Source organism: Pseudorca crassidens, chromosome X (genome assembly GCF_039906515.1).
Source record: "Pseudorca crassidens isolate mPseCra1 chromosome X, mPseCra1.hap1, whole genome shotgun sequence".
In the NCBI taxonomy this organism is placed as follows: domain Eukaryota; kingdom Metazoa; phylum Chordata; class Mammalia; order Artiodactyla; family Delphinidae; genus Pseudorca; species Pseudorca crassidens.
The window spans coordinates 26,428,580-26,450,993 of record NC_090317.1 but is presented as its reverse complement, the minus strand read 5'-3'; the positions used below and the strand labels follow the sequence as shown (position 1 = coordinate 26,450,993).

Below are 22,414 nucleotides of genomic sequence, written 5' to 3'. Positions count from 1 at the left end.
AAAAAACGGCTTTGGGGAGCCGGCGCTGGGCGGGCGCGGAGCCCGGGGACAGGGTCACTCGGAGCTGAGGGAAGGGGGCGGCGGGGGACGGCTCGGTGGAATTAGCCCGGCCAAGGAGAGGCGGTAACTCCGGGGACCCGAATTAGGGTTTTCCGGGTTTGGTGAAGCCGCGGCAAGCCCCATCTTCCGGCGTCGCCGCCCCGGATGCTATCTCCTCCTCCTTTGTCGCCGCCTCCTCCTTCTCCCCAGCCGGGCTCGCGGTGCCTGGTCCCTCCTGATGCCGCTCCTGCCGCCGCCGCCGCCTCTGGGTTCCTCCCCCTGCACCATATGTCCCACCAAGTGATGCGGCGGTACACAGTGGTACGCAGCCAGCCGTAGGCCCTCAGCTGAATGCACAGCTAGAAGGTTGGCTTTCACAGGGCTGGTCAACAAAAAGATGCAGACGTAGAGAATGGACCTGAGGACACGGGGAGGTGGAAGGGTAAGCTGGGACGAAGTGAGAGAGTGGCATGGACATATATACACTACCAAACGTAGGGTGGATAGCTAGTGGGAAGCAGCCACATGGCACAGGGAGATCAGCTAGGTGGTTTGTGACCACCTACAGGGGTGGGATAGGGAGGGTGGGAGGGAGGGAGACGCAAGAGGGAAGACATATGGGGACATATGTGTATGTATAACCAATTCACTTTGTTATAAAGCAGAAACTAGCACACCGTTGTAAAGCAATTATACTCCAATAAAGATGTAAATAAATAAAACAGTGCAGATTGAAAACAAAACAAACAAAAAGACACACTGGAGCCATTATCACACCCTGCTCAGGATAACTTACTGCGGGTTTTGTTGCTGCCCGGGCTTATGGCTTTCCCATCACATGCCCCTCTGTCTCTGCACTTTTCAGTGTGGATAGATACAGGACAACTCTGTATGACCTCCCTATTAATCAGAAGATTTCTGTAGAACTGAAGATGAACACAGTATTGACATACATTGGTCTTATACTGTCAAAGCCATAGCAAGCAATAAGGATGGGTTTGCCATTATTCTTGTGCTGCTTGGAACTCAGAATGAGTCAAAAAAATAGGAATTCAGGAAACTACCGTAAATATCTAGCACAGCATTGTCCAAAAGAAATATAATGTGAGCCACAAATGTAAGCTAAGTGTGCATTTTAAATGCTCCAGTAGCCACATTTAAAAAGTTGAAACAGGTCAAATAAATCTCAATAACTTTGCTCCAATATATCCAAAATTTATCAATATTTATCAGTATGAAAATTATGAGGTATTTCACATTCTTTCTTCTTTTTCACACCAAGTCTTTGACATCTTGCATGAGTTTACACTTCCAGCATATTTCCAATCAGATTAGCTACATTCCAGGTGCTCAAAAGCCACATGAGGCTAGTGGTCACCATACTGGACGATGCAGTTTCTTCTGTTTCTGCCATTAGGTCAAAGGTTCTGAACAGTTACTCTGCTGAATCTCCAAGTGCAATTTATGGATCCATTGACTATCTAGAATCTAATTTAGTTAAAACATGTAGGAGTACTAACAGAACAATTGGACCCCATATTTTAACAATTCCTTGAAGAAATTCCTTAATACGATGTATGGAATAAATCTCATTGGCTGTTATTAAATGTTATCACAGAGCTCCAGAAGATTGGAATGACTGTGAGCTTTTCCTGTTTGAATTATGCCCAGTCAAGCCAGGAAATCTCAGTGAGTTGGGCAGTTGGAGCATTCTGGGTTCACCAAAGCTCTGGATCTTCAGGGGTGCCACTGCACATCCACATACCCAGCCCAGCCCTCCCCCAAATACTGTTCCTGATCTTAGGGGACACTGAAACCTCGAACTAGCAGAATATTCCTCTCTTATTTTCTGTAGGAATAGCCCTCTCTTCATTCCAAGTCATTGAAAAGTGCTTCCTCATTTACAGGGCAGTGGAAGGAAGGCTGGCATGTAAAGTTTGACTTCAGTGGGGAGGGATAAATTAGGAGTTTGGGATTAACATATACACACTACTATATATAAAATAGATAATCAACAAGGCCCTACTGTAGAGCACAGGGAACTCTACTCAATATTCTGTAATAACCTATATGGGAAAAGAATCGGGAAAAGAATCAGAAAAAGAATGGATATATATATATATATATATATATATATATATATATATATGTAAAACTGAATCGCTTTGCTGTACACCTGAAACTAACACAATATTGTAAATCAACTATACTACAATATAAAATAAAAATTAAATTAAAAAAGTTTGACTTTTAAAGACATGGGATTTAAAGGCCCCCCCCATGGAAGACAGTTCTCTGAATGCTACTTGGTTTTGCCTGATATATCATTTAACAAATCCTAAAAGTCCACTTTTGCCAGATTTGTGCCTGTGTATTCCACTGTAGAACAGTTTTGCAAATTGCACACACAGAGAAAAAGGTGGAAGCTTTAATTAACTGAATTAATTTTTTTAAAGCCAACTTTTCGTTTTGGATTTTATGAGGGTTTTTTTGTTTTGTTTTCGTTTGTTTTTTGGCTGTGTTGGGTCTTTGTTGCTGTGCAAGGGCTTTCTCTTGTTGCGGCGAGCAGGGGCTACTCTTCATTGTGGTGCGCAGGCTTCTCATTGCGGTGGCTTCTCTTGTTGCAGAGCATGGGCTCTAGACACGCAGGCTTCAGTAGTTGTGGCTCGTGGGCTCTAGAGCGCAGGCTCAGTAGTTGTGGTGCACGGGCTTAGTTGCTCTGCAGCATGTGGGATCTTCCCGGACCAGGGATCGAACCCGTGTTCCCTGCACTGGCAGACGGATTCTTAACCACTGCGCCACCAGGGAAGTCCGAGGTTTTTTGTTTTTTGTTTTTTGGTTTTTTGCGGTACGCGGGCCTCTCACTGCTGTGGCCTCTCCTGATGCGGAGCACAGGCTCCGGACGCGCAGGCTCAGCGGCCATGGCTCACGGGCCCAGACACTCCACGGCATGTGGGATCCTCCCGGACCGGGGCATGAACCCATGTCCCCTGCATCGGCAGGCGGACTCTCAACCACTGCGCCACCAGGGAAGGCCCCCGAGGTTTTTTTTTTTAATACCGTTTTTGTTTGTTTTTGTGGCAGACATAGAGAGGTGCTGCTCAGACCCCACTTCAAGAAAGGACTGACTGTCCAGCAGCAAGGAGTGCCGCCAGCTGTTAGTACCTTCAGAGTCCACCTCAGATTTTGAGCTGAGGGTCACACTCCTCTCCAGATGCCCACAGCTAATGAACCGGCAGGCTTTGGGGCAGAGCCTCTTCTGCCCAAAGCAGAACTTTTCTAATGGGTAGTCTTTGCTATAGAGCTCCCCAATTAACTGGCAGGGACTTTGTCAAGTCTGCATTACAGTCTAACAACAGTCCCTGCCCCTTCTTCTTCACAGATGTTGCTGCTCAATAAAGCTTTTGGACCCTTAATTCCTCAGCATCTGTTTCCCAGAGAACACAACCTGTGACAATTTTCCGTTTCACTAATTTGAGCTTTATCCTTGTTAATTCCCTATTTGTTTTCTTTTAGATAATTTTGCAGTTTAGAAACTGTGTTCTTAGTGGGTTACTTAGGTTACATATTTTCCTTTTTTTTTTTCTTTTTTAATACTAAAGCAGGGACTTTCCTGGTGGCGCAGTGGTTAAGAATCTGCCTGCCAATGCAGAGGACACGGGTTCGAGCCCTGGTCCGGGAAGATCCCACGTGCCGCGGAGCAACTAAGCCCGTGCACCACAACTCCTGAGCCTGCACTCTAGAGCCCGAGAGCCACAACTACTGAAGCCCACGTGCCACAACTACTGAAGCCCATGCGCCTAGAGCCCATGCTCTGAAACAAGAGAAACCACTGTAATGAGAAGCCCACGCACCATAACGAAGAGTAGCCCCTGCTCACCGCAACTAGAGAAAGCCCGCACACAGCAATGAAGACCCAACACAGCCAAACTAATAATAATAATAATAAATAAATAAATACTAAAGCATATAAAATGGTGGACTTCAGTGCTTTTAGGGCAGTCATGTACCTTCTAATTCGCCACAAGGCCCAACCCCTATTTTTACACCTAACCACTTCCTACATCTACGTCACCTACCTAGGCCCTGAACACATTTCTGATTCCTGATTTAAAGCTATAAATTTTCTTCTTCTGAATAAAGCTTTAGGTGATCCCATAGCATTTGGTATAAAGTATTCACCTTTCTGTTACTTCCTAAAAAATTTATAGTTTCCATTTTGCTTTTCTCTTTAATCTAGGACTAAATTAATGTTTCTCTATTTCCAAGTACTAAAGATATTTTGACCTTCCTTTATTATTTATTTCTCATTTTACTGGGTTATAATGAGAAAGTGTAGCCCCTAAAAATCTCTTAAATTTATGAAGTTTTTCCTCTGTGATGAAGCACACAATCGATGGACATTAGAAAATAATTTACATTTTTAGATGCATAGGGACATATGTAAGACTATACATTAAGCTTGTTGGTTATATTAATCAAATCATGCATTCTCTAGTTTATTTTTTGTCTACTTGATCACTTAAATTCTGAAAGAAGTATATCATAATTTCCAATTATGGCTGTTTTTTTATCAAAATCCTCTTGTGTTTCTAAGAGTTTTTGCTTTAAATCTTAAGCTGCTATAATAATTTAGTACGTAAAGATTTATGGCTCATCTCTTCATCAAGGATTGAACAATTTATGCCCCTTTCTGTCTTGTTTATTGCTTTTAATCTTGAATTCTTCTTTTTTAAAAATAAAATTTAGTGGCAACACACATTTATGATCTCACAGTCTCTGTGGGTCAGGATACGGGCATGGCCTAACAGGGTCATCTGCTTCAGAATCTCCTGTGAGATTGCAATCAAGGTGTCCACTCAGAGTCTCTGACAGGCTGCAGTCAAAGTGTCAGGAGGAGCTGCAGTCTCATCTCAAGGCCTAGCCGGGACAGGATCCACTCCAAGCTCACTCACATGGTTGTTGGCAGGATTCAGTTCCTCGTTGGCTGTTGGACTGAGGGTCTCAGGTCCTTGCCAGGTGGCTCTCTACGTCAACACAGCCATAAATAAATAAATAAATAAATGGATGAATGGATGAATGAATGGATGAATGGATGGATGGATGGATGGATGGATGGATGGATGAATGAATGGGTGGATGAATGAATAAATGGATGGATGGATGAATAAATGAATGGATGGATGAATAAATGAATGGATGAATGAATAAATGAATGGATGAATGAATGAAGAAAGCAGCCATAAAAAATAAATAAATGAATGAATGAAGAAAGAAAGCAGGATACATTCACAACAGCTTGAGTCTAGCTACATGCTAAGGTACCTGCTTGTTTCTTGGGAAACTCGTGCATCCACACCACACCTAACAATGGGAGTACCATCTACCCCACTTCTGCCTTCTCTCCTCATCCTGCTGTCATAGGCTCCTCAAGCCAGCACTCCCACCTGCAGCATTCTCTGGGGGGAGAAGTGGGAATCATTCTCTATGTTCATGTATGCCCCCAAATTCCAGGGGACACATGTCAAGTTCTCAAAAATTTGTTCACCACCCTCGACGCTGGTGGCGCTCCCAGGGAAATCTTCCGTGGCAGGCATGGAGGAGCACCGCTAGGACCTCTCGTCAAGAACGAAGTTGCCATTTAACTGCGAGGGGTGAAGGTAGCTGACAGCCTCAAGCTGCAGCATCTTCAGGATCTGCTGCAGTTTAAACTGAGATGCTCTTTCTGGGCATCCTCTAGCCAATTACTGAGCATGGCAGGGGTACTAGGACCTGTCCATTTTATGCCCAACATGTGATTCCTCTAACAGGCAGTCTTTCCTCTGGAGCTCACCATTGAGTTGGCTGAAACTTTGTCAGGTCTGTACTGTGGTCTCAGGCTCTTTCTACCCAGTCCTACTTTCTTCCCCCTTTCTTTTCACAGGTGTCACATCTGCATCATGATCTGCAGGCTTTCCCTGCTCAATTCTATCCCCCCCCCATTTCTTTTCACAGGTGTCAGATCTGTATCATCATCTGAAGCTTTCCCTGCCCAGTTCTTCCCCTCCTCTTATCTTTCACAGGAGGTACCCACCTAATAAGCTTCTAACGCTCCTAACTTACTCTCAGCATCTGCTCCCCAGGGGACCCAAACTAACAGTCTCCAAATTTCTACAGCTCAGCAGCCACTCTAGTTTTTGAAGAGTTCTCTTGGATTCCCCACATTTGAAGGGGAAAACCAGAGCACTCATCGCCTTAGGCTATCAATTCTTGAATCTGGGATCTGGTTTGTATTTCAATGAATTTGCCTCAGATATCTGATCTTCTCTTCATATGGACTTGGTGAGGTGGTAATGATGATAGTTGAAGAATCAATTCTATATTTTAGTGTGTGCTGGAGGGGGTGCCTGACAGGTCCTTGGACCACCCTTTACAAAGTGGAGGTATATGTTGCCTATTGTCCTCAGCTTTGAGCTTTAGGCAAATTTCCAAAACATGGAAATTCTGATTCAAATTTTATACATCCATTATATATGTACACAGATATATTTATATATAAGGTTGTTTACAAAAATGAAATCATGCTGTTTGTTTTACTTCCACAATTGCTTTTTAAAAACCTTACAATACATAGAATGTTCAACACTAAGAGTGAACCCAAAGCTATGGGCTTTGGGTGATAATGATGTGTCAGTTCATCAATTGTAACAAATATATCACTGTGGTACAGGATATCAATCATGGAGGAGGTCGAGCTTCAGTGGGGAGGGGACAAGGGATATATGGGAATGCTCTGTGCTTTCTGCTCAGTTTTGCTGTGAATCTAAAACTGCTCTAAAAAATAAAAGCTATTAATTTTTAAAAGGTAAACAACTTTACAATGGTGAGTTTCCTAATTATCTTAATAGTTATGTAGAATTCTAGTGCATGGATTACTATGACTTACTTATTTAACCAGCCCCCTATACTTAGGGTTTTTTCATCAATTTTTCATCTTCACAAATAATTCTACAATGATCATTACTATATAACCACCTGTAAGTATTTCTACATGATAGATTCACCAAATTGCAGTTGCTAGGTCAAAGAGTCTGCAACTTTAAAAAAACTTATAAATATATAGTGCTTATAGATATACAAAATGCCCACCAATAATATTGACCCAATATATGATCCCACCACAGTGTTAAAAGAGCGGCTCTTTCTCCACACCCTTGCCAACTCTGAGAATTGTCAATATTTTAAATCTTTACCAATCTGGTAGGTCAAATGAAATATTTGATTTGGATTTCTTTCGTTATTAATGAAGCTGAGTATCTTGCATATGTTTATTAACCATTTCTTTATTTTCATACCCTTTTCCCATTCTTCTAATGTGTTGTTGGTCTTAGTGATTTGTAAGAATTCTTTTTCTGGTATTAAATAAATAAAGTCTTGTCCATCACATGCGTTGCAAATATTTCTCTCAATTTGTTTTTTATCTTTATTTATGGTGCTTATGCTTTTCAGGTTTTGTGGCATGCTTACAAAAGCCTCACCCACTTTTTTCTTATACTACTTTTATGGTTCTATTATATCTTGGATCCATTTTAATGTATTTTGGAATAAGGAATGAGGTAGTACATCATCTTTATTTTTCCAGCTGGCTAGCTAGTTTTCCAGACACCTTTATTGGACAATGTTAGCTTTTCTCTAGTGATATCAAAATGCTACCTTTACCAAAATCTAAATTGTCATATGCACTTAGTTTATTTCCAAACCTTCTATTGTTTCTTACTATTTTAATTACCATATTATGCTTTTTAAATTATTGTCACCTTAGAATTCTTTTAATTTATTTATTTTAATTTATTTATTTTTGGCTGCGTTGGGTCTTTGTTGCTGTGTGCGGGCTTTTTCTAGTTGCGGCGAGCCGGGGCTACACTTTGTTGCGGAGCACAGGCTTTAGGCACACGGGCTTCAGTAGTTGTAGCACATGGGCTCAGTAGTTGTGGCGTGCGGGCTCTAGAGCGCAGGCTCAGTAGTTGTGGCACAGGGGCTTAGTTGCTCCGTGGCCTGTGGGATCTTCCCGGACCAGGGATCGAACCTGGGTCCCCTGCCCTGGCAGGCAGATTCTTAACCACTGCGCCACCAGGGAAGCCCCTGTCACCTTACAATTTTTTAATATCTAGTAGATCTAGACTTCTCTCTGTTAAATTTTTTATAAACTTCCTAAATAGTCTTACATGTTTTTACTTACATGAAACTTTAAGATCTTTTTTTTAACTATCCAAAAAGTACTGTGGGATTTAAAAATCAGAATTGCTATAAATTCTCAAATCAACTTAGGAGTAATTAATACCTTTGCAAAATTCAGTCCTTTGATGTCTCTCTGGAAACAATTTAGTTTCCTTTATATAGGTTTTACACAATATCTTCATTAACATAGTATTTATTGGGCACCTATAATGTGCAAGACATTGTCTAAGATGTTGGACATAAAAAATAAATTTAAAAAGTCCCAGGACTTCCCTGGCGGTCAGGTGGTTAAGACTCTGTGCTTCCAGTGCAGGGGGCATGGGCTCAATCCCTGGTCAGGGAACTAAGACCCCGCATGCCACATGGGGCAGCCAAAAAATTAAAAAAAAAAAAGTTCCTGTTTTCATGGAGCTTACAATCTAGTGGGAGAAGAAAACAATGTTTTAAAAAACAAATAAACATATAACAAGTGCTAAAAGAAAATAAAGCTGGATAGGAAGATAGAGACTGAAGGGAGAGGAAAGCTATTTTATATGGAGTTGTCAGGGAGGGCCTTTCTGATAGATGAAACTTGGAACAGAACCGTAAAGAAGGTGAATGGACCAGCCATGTGAATATCAAGGTAAAGAGCTTTACAGGCAGTAAATACAAAGCCCTAAGGCTCAAGCATGATTGGCTTGCTTAAGGAGCAGCAAGGAAGCTAGTGTGACTGAAGTGCAGGAGATAAGATCTGAGTGGTAACCAGAGGCCAGATTATGTAAATCCTTGTAGGTCATGGGAAGGACTTTGAATTTTATTCTGAGTGGGCTTCAAAGCCACTGGGAAGTTTTAAATAAAGAAGTGTCATGTCTGATTTATTCCTTTAAAGGATCACTGTCATTTCTATGAGGGGACAAAAGTGGAAGCAGGGAGACCAGTTAAGTCTAGATGGATGATGGTTGGATGATGGTAGCTTGCGTCCGAGGTGGGGAGGTAGTGGTGAGGGTATTGTGTGGTCAGAACACAAGAATGAACCGGGGCCTCTTCTATTCATAGGCATTTGCCAATGTAGTAGAGGTGTGTTTTTGCTTTTTTTTTTGGTCGTGCGGCTTATGGGATCTTAGTTCCCCAACCAGGGATCGAACCCAGGCCCTCAGCGGTGAAAGCTCAGAGTCCTAACCACTGGACCACCAGGGAATTCCCGTAGAGGTGTTCCTTAAGTGAGGGGGCAGATGAGACAATGAGTTAGTGACCTGAAGCCACCAGGAAGATAGACCCCAGACTCTGGATAACTGCCCCCACACACACTTCTCTCTCACACACACACATACCACACCACTAGGATCCCACTGTAGTCTTTCCTCCAGGGCTCATTTGCCCAACCCAGGAAACACTTGATAGATAAACAATGCTTATGGGTGGACACTGGGAACTGAAGACTTGGAGCTCTGTTGAAGCTGAATTGGAGCTGAGTACCAGCCAAAGGGGGACTCCTAGTGCAACATACACCCTGTTCTGGAGCAGGAACTCAGAGGACTGCACGCTGGAAAGGGGAAAACAAAAAGTCCTCAAGCTTTGGTTCCAGACTGCTAATGCCTTCAGGTGAGCCATGACTGAGGTGAGATTTGAGAGAGGCAAGAAACCCAGAGAGGTTAGCAAAGCACACAGGGATGCTTTTATCTGAAGGGTGTTTGCCTATTCCAAAGAGGTACCTGAGGAGCTGAGTTGCTCTTTTGGCAGTCTCATGGAGCTAGGGGTACAAAAGTTGGAATCTGAGGTAAACTATTCCTTGCTTTGGGCTTGGAAACTAGAGGACTATATTCTAGGTATAAGGATGAACAAGAAGTAAATCAGTCTTCATGAAGTCTACATTTTGACTTTGTCATTTGAATGGCTCAGAAAACATCAAGGTTTAGGGACTTCCCTGGTGGTCCAGTGGCTAAGACTCCATGCTCCCAATGCAGGGGACCCAGGTTCAATACCTGGTCAGGGAACTAGATCCCACATGCCGCAACTACGAGTTTGCATGCTGCAACTAAAGATCCTGTGCAACCAAGTAAATAAATATTTTTTTTAATTTAAAAAAAAGAAAACATCAAGGTTTAAACTTGGATTAAGGTAATCTCATATTCTTAGTGCCCCCAGGCACCTGGAAAGGAACAAACAAGTCTCTTCTAGGAAAAAATAATATTATTCCAGACCTCAAATTATTTCTATAAATAATTCTTCAAATATTAAAACACAATTAAAAATAACCAGGTACACAGCGAGGAACAACACAGAATGAGCACGAATCATCAGAAGCAACAGGCAATAGAAACAGACTACAAGGTGCCAGATACTGATAAAAGCCTTATTTAAACGTTTCTCAAGGAGCTAGAAATTATAAGAGTGATAGTACAGATTTGAAAACAAACCAACTAGAAATTATAGAAGTGAAAAATATAACCAAAATTAAGATCTCCATAGGTAGTTTTCAGAACAGATTAAACATAGCTAAAGACAGAATCAATTAACCAGAAAAGAAACCAAAAGAAAATTGTTCAAATAAATCTTTTTTCTCGACTGCAGACAAAGGAGCCAGAAGATAATAGAAAGAGATCCAAAAGCTACAAAAAAAGTAATTCCCAACTAAGTTACGCCAATTCTATACAGGTGAAAACATCTTTCAAAACTGAATCAAGATGGACTTCCGGGAAGATGGCGGAAGAGTAAGACGCGGAGATCACCTTCCTCTCCACAGATACACCAGAAATACATCTACGCGTGGAACAACTCCTACGGAGCACCTACTGAACGCTGGCAGAAGACCTCAGACCTCCCAAAAGGCAAGGAACCCCCCACGTACCTGGTTAGGGCAAAAGAAAAAACTAAACAGAGACAAAAGGATAGGGACGGGTCCTGCACCAGCGGGAGAGAGCTGTGAAGGAGGAAAAGTGTCCACACACTAGGAAGCCCCTTCGCGGGTGGAGACTTCGGGAGGCGGAGTGGGGGAGCTTGGGAGCCGCGGAGGAGAGCACAGCAACAGGGGTGCGGAGGGCAAAGCGGACAGATTCCAGCGCAGAGGATCGGGCCGACCGGCACTCACCAGCCGAGAGGCTTGTCTGCTCGCCCGCCGGGGCGGGCGGGGCTGGGAGCTGAGGCTCCGGCTTTTGTCGGAGCGCCGGGAGAGGACTGAGGTTGGCGGCGTGAACACAGCCTGCAGGGCGTTGGTGCGCCGCGGCTGGCCGGGAGAGAGTCCGGGGAGGGGTCTGGACCTGCCGAAGAGGCAAGAGACTTTTACGTCCCTCTTTGTTTCCTGGTGCACGAGGAGAGGGGATTAAGAACGCTGCTTGAGAGAGCTCCAGGGACGGGCGCGAGCCGCGGCTAAGAGTGTGGAGCCCAGAGACAGACATGGGAGGCTAAGGCCGCTGCTGCCGCCGCCAGGAGGCCTGTGTGCGAACACAGGTCACTAGCCACACGCCCTTCCGGGGAGCCTGTGCAGCCCGCCACTGCCAGGGTCCCGGGATCCAGGGACGGCTCCCCCGGGAGAGCGCACGGCGCGCCTCAGGCTGCAGCGTCACGCTGGCCTCTGCCGCTGCAGGCCCGCCCCGCACTCCGTGCCCCTCCCTACCCCCCCGTCCTGGGTGAGCCAGAGCCTCCGAATCAGCGGCTCCTTTAACCCCGTCCTGTCTGAGCAAAGAACAGACGCCCTCCGGCAACCTACACGCACAGGCGGGGCCAAATCCAAAGCTGAGCCCCTGGGAGCTGTGAGAACAAAGAAGAGAAAGGGAAATCTCTCCCAGCAGCCTCAAAAGCAGCGGATTAAAGCTCCACAATCAACTTGATATACCCTGCATCTGTGGAATACCTGAATAGACAACGAATCATCCCAAATTAAGGAGCCCTGTGGATGAAAGGCTCTTGGTGCTGCAGCCAGGAGTCAGTGCTGTGCCTCTGAGGTGGGAGAGCCAACTTCAGGACACTGGTCCACAAGAGGCCTCCCAGCTGCACATAATATCAAACAGCAAAAATCTCCAAGAGATCTCCATCTCAACGCCAGCACCCAGCTTCACTCAACGACCAGCAAGCTACAGTGCTGGACAGCCTATGCCAAACAACTAGCAAGACAGGAACACAACCCCACCCATTAGCAGAGAGGCTGCCCAAAATCATAATAAGTCTACAGACACCCCAAAACACACCACCAGACGTGGACCTGCCCACCAGAAAGACAAGATCCAGCCTCATCTACCAGAACACAGGCACTAGTACCCTCCACCAGGAAGCCTACACAACCCACCGAACCAACCTTAGCCACTGGGGATAGACACAAAAAACAACAGGAACTACGAACCTTCAGCCTGCAAAAAAGGAGACCCCAAACACAGTAAGATAAGCAAAATGAGAAGACAGAAAAACACACAGCAGATGAAGGAGCAAGATAAAAACCCACCAGACCTAACAAATGAAGAGGAAATAGGCAGTCTACCTGAAAAAGAATTCAGAATAATGATAGTAAGGTTGATCCGAAATCTTGGAGATAGAATGGACAATAGAATGGACAAATTGCAAGAATCAGTTAACAAGGACCTAGAAGAACTAAAGATGAAACAAGCAACGATGAACAACACAATAAATGAAATTAAAAGTACTCCAGATGGGATCAATAGCAGAATAACTGAGGCAGAAGAACGGATAAGTGACCTGGAAGATAAAATAGTGGAAATAACTACTGCAGAGCAGAATAAAGAAAAAAGAATGAAAAGAACTGAGGACAGTCTCAGAGACCTCTGGGACAATATTAAACGCACCAACATTCGAATTATAGGGGTTCCAGAAGAAGAAGAGAAAAAGAAAGGGACTGAGAAAATATTTGAAGAGATTATAGTTGAAAACTTCCCTAATTTGGGAAAGGAAATAGTTAATCAAGTCCAGGAAGCACAGAGAGTCCCATACAGGATAAATCCAAGGAGAAATACGCCAAGACACATATTAATCAAACTGTCAAAAATTAAATACAAAGAAAACATATTAAAAGCAGCAAGGGAAAAACAACAAATAACACACAAGGGAATCCCCATAAGGTTAACAGCTGATCTTTCAGCAGAAACTCTGCAAGCCAGAAGGGAGTGGCAGGACATATTGAAAATGTTGAAGGAGAAAAACCTGCAACCAAGATTACTCTACCCAGCAAGGATCTCATTCAGATTTGATGGAGAAATTAAAACCTTTACAGACAAGCAAAAGCTGAGAGAGTTCAGCACCACCAAACCAGCTCTACAACAACTGCTAAAGGAACTTCTCTAGGCAAGAAACACAAAAGAAGGAAAGGACCTACAATAACGAACCCAAAACAATTAAGAAAATGGGAATAGGAACACACATATCGATAATTACCTTAAACGTAAATGGACTAAATGCTCCCACCAAAAGACACAGATTGGCTGAATGGATACAAAAACAAGACCCATATATTTGCTGTCTACAAGAGACCCACTTCAGACCTAGAGACACATACAGACTGAAAGTGAGGGGATGGAAAAAGGTATTTCATGCAAATGGAAACCAAAAGAAAGCTGGAGTAGCAATTCTCATATCAGACAAAATAGACTTTAAAACAAAGACTATTAGAAGAGACAAAGAAGGACACTACATAATGATCAAGGGATCGATCCAAGAGGAAGATATAACAATTGTAAATATTTATGCACCCAACATAGGTGCACCTCAATACATAAGGCAAATACTGACAACCATAAAAGGGGAAATCGACAGTAACACATTCATAGTAGGGGACTTTAACACCCCACTTTCACCAATGGACAGATCATCCAAAATGAAAATAAATAAGGAAACACAAGCTTTAAATGATACATTAAACGAGATGGAGTTAATTGATATTTATAGGACATTCCATCCAAAAACAACAGAATACACATTTTTCTCAAGTGCTCATGGAACATTCTCCAGGATAGATCATATCTTGGGTCACAAATCAAGCCTTGGTAAATTTAAGAAAATTGAAATTGTATCAAGTATCTTTTCTGACCACAACGCCATGAGACTACATATCAATTACAGGAAAAGATCTTTAAAAAATACAAACACATGGAGGCTAAACAATATACTACTTAATAATGAAGTGATCACTGAAGAAATCAAAGAGGAAATCAAAAAATACCTAGAAACAAATGACAATGGAGACACAATGACCCAAAACCTGTGGGATGCAGCAAAAGCAGTTCTAAGGGGGAAGTTTATAGCAATACAAGCCCACCTTAAGAAGCAGGAAACATCTCGAATAAACAACCTAACCTTTCACCTCAAGCAATTAGAGAAAGAAGAACAAAAAAACCCCAAAGCTAGCAGAAGGAAAGAAATCATAAAAATCAGATCAGAAATAAATGAAAAAGAAATGAAGGAAACAATAGCAAAGATCAATAAAACTAAAAGCTGGTTCTTTGAGAAGATAAACAAAATAGATAAACCACTAGCCAGACTCATCAAGAAAAAAAGGGAGAAGACTCAAATCAATAGAATTAGAAATGAAAAAGGAGAGGTAACAACTGACACTGCAGAAATAAAAGAGATCATGAGAGATTACTACAAGCAACTCTATGCCAATAAAATGGACAACCTGGAAGAAATGGACAAATTCTTAGAAATGCACAACCTGCCAAGACTGAATCAGGAAGAAATAGAAAATATGAACAGACCAATCACAAGCACTGAAATTGAAACTGTGATTAAAAATCTTCCAACAAAGAAAAGCCCAGGACCAGATGGCTTCACAGGTGAATTCTATCAAACATTTAGAGAAGAGCTAACACCTATCCTTCTCAAACTCTTCCAAAATATAGCAGAGGGAGGAACACTCCCAAACTCCTTCTACGAGGCCACCATCACCTTGATACCAAAACCAGACAAGGATGTCACAAAGAAAGAAAACTACAGGCCAATATCACTGATGAACATAGATGCAAAAATCCTCAACAAAATACTAGCAAACAGAATCCAACAGCACATTAAAAGGATCATACACCATGATCAAGTGGGGTTTATTCCAGGAATGCAAGGATTCTTCAATATACGCAAATCTATCAATGTGATAAACCATATTAACAAACTGAAGGAGAAAAACCATATGATCATCTCAATAGATGCAGAGAAAGCTTTTGACAAAATTCAACACCCATTTATGATAAAAACCCTGCAGAAAGTAGGCATAGAGGGAACTTTCCTCAACATAATAAAGGCCATATATGACAAGCCCACAGCAAACATCATCCTCAATGGTGAAAAACTGAAAGCATTTCCACTAAGATCAGGAACAAGACAAGGTTGCCCACTCTCACCACTCTTACTCAACATAGTTTTGGAAGTTTTAGCCACAGCAATCAGAGAAGAAAAGGAAATAAAAGGAATCCAAATCGGAAAAGAAGAAGTAAAGCTGTCACTGTTTGCAGATGACATGATCCTACACATAGAGAATCCTAAAGATGCTACCAGAAAACTACTAGAGCTAATCAATGAATTTGGTAAAGTAGCAGGATACAAAATTAATGCACAGAAATCTCTGGCATTCCTATATACTAATGATGAAAAATCTGAAAGTGAAGTCAAGAAAACACTCCCATTTACCACTGCAACAAAAAGAATAAAATATCTAGGAATAAACCTACCTAAGGAGACAAAAGATCTGTATGCAGAAAATTATAAGACACTGATGAAAGAAATTAAAGATGATACAAATAGATGGAGAGATATACCATGTTCTTGGATTGGAAGAATCAACATTGTGAAAATGACTCTACTACCCAAAGCAATCTATAGATTCAATGCAATCCCTATCAAACTACCACTGGCATTTTTCACAGAACTAGAACAAAAAATTTTGCAATTTGTATGGAAACACAAAAGACCCCGAATAGCCAAAGCAATCTTGAGAACGAAAGAAGGAACTGGAGGAATCAGGCTCCCAGACTTCAGACTATACTACAAAGCTACAGTTATCAAGACGGTATGGTACTGGCACCATAACAGAAAGATAGATCAATGGAACAGGATAGAAAGCCCAGAGATAAACCCACGCACATATGGTCACCTTATCTTTGACAAAGGAGGCAGAAATGTACAGTGGAGAAAGGACAGCCTATTCAATAAGTGGTGCTGGGAAAACTGGACAGCTACATGTAAAAGTATGAGATTAGATCACTCCTTAACACCATACACAAAAATAAGCTCAAAATGGATTAAAGACCTAAATGTAAGGCCAGAAACTATCAAACTCTTAGAGGAAAACATAGGCAGAACACTCTATGACATAAATCACAGCAGGATCCTTTTTGGCCCACCTCCTAGAGAAATGGAAATAAAAACAAAAGTAAACAAATGGGACCTAATGAAACTTAAAAGCTTTTGCGCAGCAAAGGAAACCATAAAGAAGACCAAAAGACAACCCTCAGAATGGGAGAAAATATTTGCAAATGAAGCAACTGACAAAGGATTAATCTCCAAAATTTATAAGCAGCTCATGCAGCTTAATAACAAAAGAACAAACAACCCAATCCAAAAATGGGCAGAAGACCTAAATAGACATTTCTCCAAAGAAGATATACAGAGTGCCAACAAACACATGAAAGAATGCTCAACATCACTAATCATTAGAGAAATGCAAATCAAAACTACAATGAGATATCATCTCACACCAGTCAGAATGGCCATCATCAAAAAATCTAGAAACAATAAATGCTGGAGAGGGTGTGGAGAAAAGGGAACCCTCTTACACTGTTGGTGGGAATGTAAATTGATACAGCCACTGTGGAGAACAGTATGGAGGTTCCTTAAAAAGCTACAAATAGAACTACCATATGACCCAGCAATCCCACTACTGGGCATATACCCTGAGAAAACCATAATTCAAAAAGAGTCATGTACCAAAATGTTCATTGCAGCTCTATTTACAATAGCCCAGAGATGGAAACAACCTAAGTGTCCATCATCGGATGAATGGATAAAGAAGATGTGGCACATATATACAATGGAATATTACTCAGCCATAAAAAGAGACGAAATTGAGCTATTTGTAATGAGGTGGATAGACCTAGAGTCTGTCATACAGAGTGAAGTAAGTCAGAAAGAGAGAGACAAATACCGTATGCTAACACATATATATGGAATTAAAAAAAAAATGTCATGAAAAACCTAGGGGTGAAACAGGAATAAAGACACAGACTTACTAGAGAATGGACTTGAGGCTATGGGGAGGGGGAAGGGTAAACTGTGACAAAGCGATAAAGAGGCATGGACATATATACACTACCAAACGTAAGGCAGTTAGCTAGTGGGAAGCAGCCGCATAGCACAGGGAGATCAGCTCGGTGCTTTGTGACCGCCTGGAGGGGTGGGATAGGGAGGGTGGGAGGGAGGGAGACGCAAGCGGGAAGAGATATGGGAATATATGTGTATATATAACTGATTCATTTTGTTGTGAAGCTGAAACTAACATACCATTGTAAAGCAATTATACTCCAATAAAGATGTTAAAAAAAAAAAACAAAACTGAATCAAAATATGAGAAACACAGAAAAAGAGAATGGAAGCTTTATTCATAATTGTTAAATTTTGGAAGCAATAAAGATATTCTTCAAGAAGTGAATAGATAAATAAACTGTGGCACACCCAGACAATGGAATATTATTTAGTGCTAAAAAGAAATGAGCTATCAAGCCATAAAAAAAAGACCTGACCGGGGGGGCTTCCCTGGTGGTGCAGTGGTTGAGAGTCCACCTGCCGATGCAGGGGACACGGGTTCGTGCCCCAGTCCGGGAAGATCCCACATGCTGCAGAGTGGCTAGGCCCGTGAGCCATGGCCGCTGAGCCTGTGCAACAGGAGAGGCCACAACGGTGAGAGGCCTACATACCGCAAAAAAAAAAAAAAAAAAAAAAAAAAAGACATGGGGAAATCTTAAATGCATATTACTAAGTGAAGAAACCAATCTGAAAAGGCTATGTACTGTATGAATCCAACTAAAAGACTAAAGCTATGGGGACAATAAAAAGATCAGTAGTTTCCAGGGATTTGGGGGAGGGCGGGATCAATAGGTGAAGTACAGAGGATTTTTAGGGCAGTGAACTATTCTGTATGAAACTATAATGGTGCATATAGGGACTTCCCTGCAGGTCCAGTGGTTAAGGCTCTGTGCTTCCACTGCAGGGGACATGGGTTCTATCCCTGGTCGGGGAGCTAAGATACTGCATTCTGCATGGCATGGCCAAAAAAATGTTTAAATAAATGAAAAAAATTTTTTAAATTAAAAAAAATATTGGTAAAATAAAACAAATGCAATTTTTTTAAACGGTGGATACATTTGTCAAAACCCATCAAATGCAAAACGCAAAGAGTGATCCCTAACATAAATTATGGACTTTGGATGATAAATGATGTGTCAGTGTAGGTTCATCGTCTGTAACAAATGTACCCCTCTGGTGTGGGATGTTGATAGTGGGGGAGGCTGTGTGTGTGTTGGGGGAAGGGGTATATGGGAACTTAATGTGTTTTCTGCTTGATTTTGCTGTGCACCTAAAACTGCTCTAAAAAAATAGAGTCTATTAAAAAAAAAGAGTGAGATACATACAGGATTTTGTGAGAAGGGCTAATACACACTTAATGGGAATTCAGAAGGAAAACAGAAAAAGAAAGGGTGAGGGAATATTTGAAGAGATAAAGACTGAGAATTTCTCAGAACTGATTAAAGAAATCAATCTACTAATTTAAAAAGCTGAATGAGGTTCATGCAGGAAAAATAAAAAGAAATTCATGCCTGACATATTAGAGGAAAACTTCAAAAAGTCAAAAGCAAAGAGAAAAGTCTTAAAAGTAGCTAGAAAAGCAAGATCTTTTACCCTAAAAGAAACAATAATTAGAATGATACCTGAATTCTCACACGCAACTTTGGAGCTAGTAGACAGTGAAAAGAGATCTACAAGATGCTAAAAGGAAGTAACCGTCAACTTAGAATTCTAGAATTCTATATCAGTAAAAATGTATTTCAATAAAGAAAGTAAAATGAAGACATTTTCAGACCAACAAAACCTGAGAGAGTATACTACCAGCACACACCTACTAAAGGAAATTTTAAACACTGTTCTTCAGGCAAAAAGAAAGTGATCCGAGATAGAACCTCAGAAATGTAGCAAGGAATGAAGAACAAAAAAAGCAGTAAATTATGGGTACTAAATAAACAGTGGATAAAATAACAATAATAAAGTCTCATGAAATTTATACATGTATAGTACTAAAATAAATGACAACATAGAGTTTCAATTTTGTAAGAGAAAAAGTTCTAGAGATCTGTTGCACAACAATGTAAATATAATTAACACTACTGAACTGTACACTTAAAAATGGTAAAGTAATGTTATGTGTTTAAATGTTAAATGTTATGTACACTTAAGATGGTAAAGTAATGTTATGGGTTTTTTTACCACAATAAAAAAATTAATCACAATGATACCACATAAGTTGGGAGGGAGTTAAATGGATTTAACTGTCCTAAGGTATTTGCATTGTCTGGGAGAAGGAGAAAGGTAAAGATTAATATTAGACTTTGATAGGTCAAGGTGCATGTTACAATTTCTAAGGTAACCACCAAAAGAATATTTTTTTAATGGTGTAACTTTGAAAATAGTGGGAGTGACAAGTAAATGATTTTTTAATGTAACTAATCCAAAAGAGGAAAAACAATAAAAAGGAACACAGAAGAAGTGGTATTAAGAGACAGTACATTAAAAAGATTAATGCATGCACATTAAATTATATTAAATGCAAATTGACTAAATGCTTCAGTTAAAAATGAAGATTGTTAGACTGAATTCACACACACACATACATACACTACATGCTTAAACAACAGACACATCTATTAGAAAAGGATACAGAAAGGTTGAAAGTTTAAAAATATGGGGAAAGATGCCATTCAAGCACTATCCAAAAGAAAGCTAATATAAGCTACATTAATATCAGACAAAATAGACTTTACATTTAAAAAATATTAAAGATGTAGTCACCCCATTCACCAGGAAGATGTAACATTTCTAAATATTTGTGCACTCAGTAATATGAACTCAAAATATATAAAGAAAAAATTGACAGAACTACAAGGAGAAATAGACTAATTATACAGGACAATTTTAACATACCTCTCTCAGTAACTGATTAAACAAGTAGACAAAAACAATTTAGTAAGGATATAAAACACTTGAACAACACAGTTAAGAAACTTGACCTATTAAGCATGTATACAACACTGTACCAGACAACTGCAGAATATATTTTTTTTCTAGCATTCATGGAACATTTACAAATATCATAAACAAATCTCAACAAATTTCAAAGGATTGAAATTGTATAGATTATATTCTACAGATCATGTTCTCAGATCTCAGTGAAATTGTGCTAGAAATCAATAACAAAAATATTGCTAGGAAATGTCCATAAATTTAGAAACATTCTTCTACAAAGCTATGGGACAAAGAAGAAATCGTAATGGAAATTAGAAAATGTTTCAAACTGACTGATATCAAAAGCACTGAATATCAACACTTGTGGGATACAATAATTACAGGAAATTTTGTGGGTTTTTAATATTTATTTATTTTGGCTGCATCAGGTCTTAGTTGTGGTTCATGGGCTCTTCATTGCAGCACGTGGGCTTCTCTCTAGTTGTGGCTTGCAGGTTTTCTCTTCTCTAGTTGTGGTGCATTGGCTCCAGGGCACATGGGCTCTGTAGTTGTAGCGCGCAGGCTCCAGAGCATGTGGGCTCTGTAGTTGTGGCACGTGGGCTTCTCTCTAGTTGTGGCTCACGTGCTCAGTAGTTGCGGCGTGCGGGCTTAGCTACCCTGTGGCATGTGGGATCTTAGTTCCCCGACCAGGGATCCAACTGTGTCCCTGCACTGGAAGGTGGATTCTTAACTACTGGACCACCAAGGAAGTCCTGGAAATTTTGTTTTAAGTGTATATATTAGAAGGGAACAGAGGCTGAAATTTATTGAGGTAAGTATCCATGTCATGAAATTTTAAGAAGAACAGGAAAACATACCCAGATAGAGTAAAAAGAGAGTCATAAAGTTAAAAGTAGAAATTAATGAAGTAGAAAACAAATATACATAGAGAAAATCAACAAAGCCAACGCCAAAAGTTAGGTTTTTAAAATTTTATTTATCAATATTTATTTATTGGCCACACTGCACAGTATGTGGGACCTTAGTTCCCCAGCCAGGGATCGAACCTGTGCCCCCTGCAGTGGAAGCATGGAGTCTTAACCAGTGGACCACCAGGGAATTCCCAAGTTGGTTTTTTTTGAAATACTAATAAACATATGAAAATCTCACTCTTGGTGAGATTGATCTTAAAAAAAAGGACAAAAAGCCCAAGTGACTAATATTAAGAATGTAAGAGAAGACATAACTATGGGTGTGCACATATTAAAAAGATAAGAAAATATTATGAGGAACTTTTTACCAATGACTTCGAAGTTTTGCATGAAATTGATAATTTCCTAGAAAAAATAACTTGCCAAAACTAATTCAAGAAATAAATAGATAGGGCTTCCCTGGTGGCGCAGTGGTTGAGAATCTGCCTGCCAATGCAGTGGACACGGGTTCGAGCCTTGGTCTGGGAAGATCCCACATACTGCGGAGCAACTAAGCCCGTGAGCCACAACTACTGAGCCTGCGCGTCTGGAGCCTGTGCTCCGCAACAAGAGAGGCTGCGATAGTGAGAGGTCTGCGCACCGCGATGAAGAGTGGCCCCCGCTCGCCGCAACTAGAGAAAGCCCTCGCACAGAAATGAAGACCCAACACAGCCAAAATAAATAAATAAATAAATAGCGTTCCCTAAAAAAAAAAGAAAAGAAAAAAATAGATAAGTAAGTGGACCTATAAGTATGAAAGAAATAAAATCAGTAATTAAAAAAAAGCTTCTTGTAAATTTCAGGCCCAGATGGCATCATAAGTAATTTCTACCACGTATTCAATGAAGAAAACATTGCAATTTATGCAAAGTCTTCCAGAGAGTAGTTAACAGAGGGAGGGTGCCTTCTCCATTTAATTTTGATTCTAGCTAACCTTGATACCAAATCCAAAAAAAGACAGTTTAAGAAAGACAAGGTTCAGGTTAATTTGTATCATGAGCACT

General features: G+C 40.9%; 1 long non-coding RNA gene across 1 annotated transcript; it reads left to right on the top strand.

Annotated features, from left to right (window-relative positions):
- Positions 1 to 234: 234 nt before the first annotated feature.
- LOC137217639 (uncharacterized) lies at positions 235 to 4,014 on the top strand. The gene is made up of 2 exons (XR_010940157.1): positions 235 to 481; positions 3,642 to 4,014. It is a non-coding gene; the product is annotated as an uncharacterized lncRNA (long non-coding RNA).
- Positions 4,015 to 22,414: the final 18,400 nt, after the last annotated feature.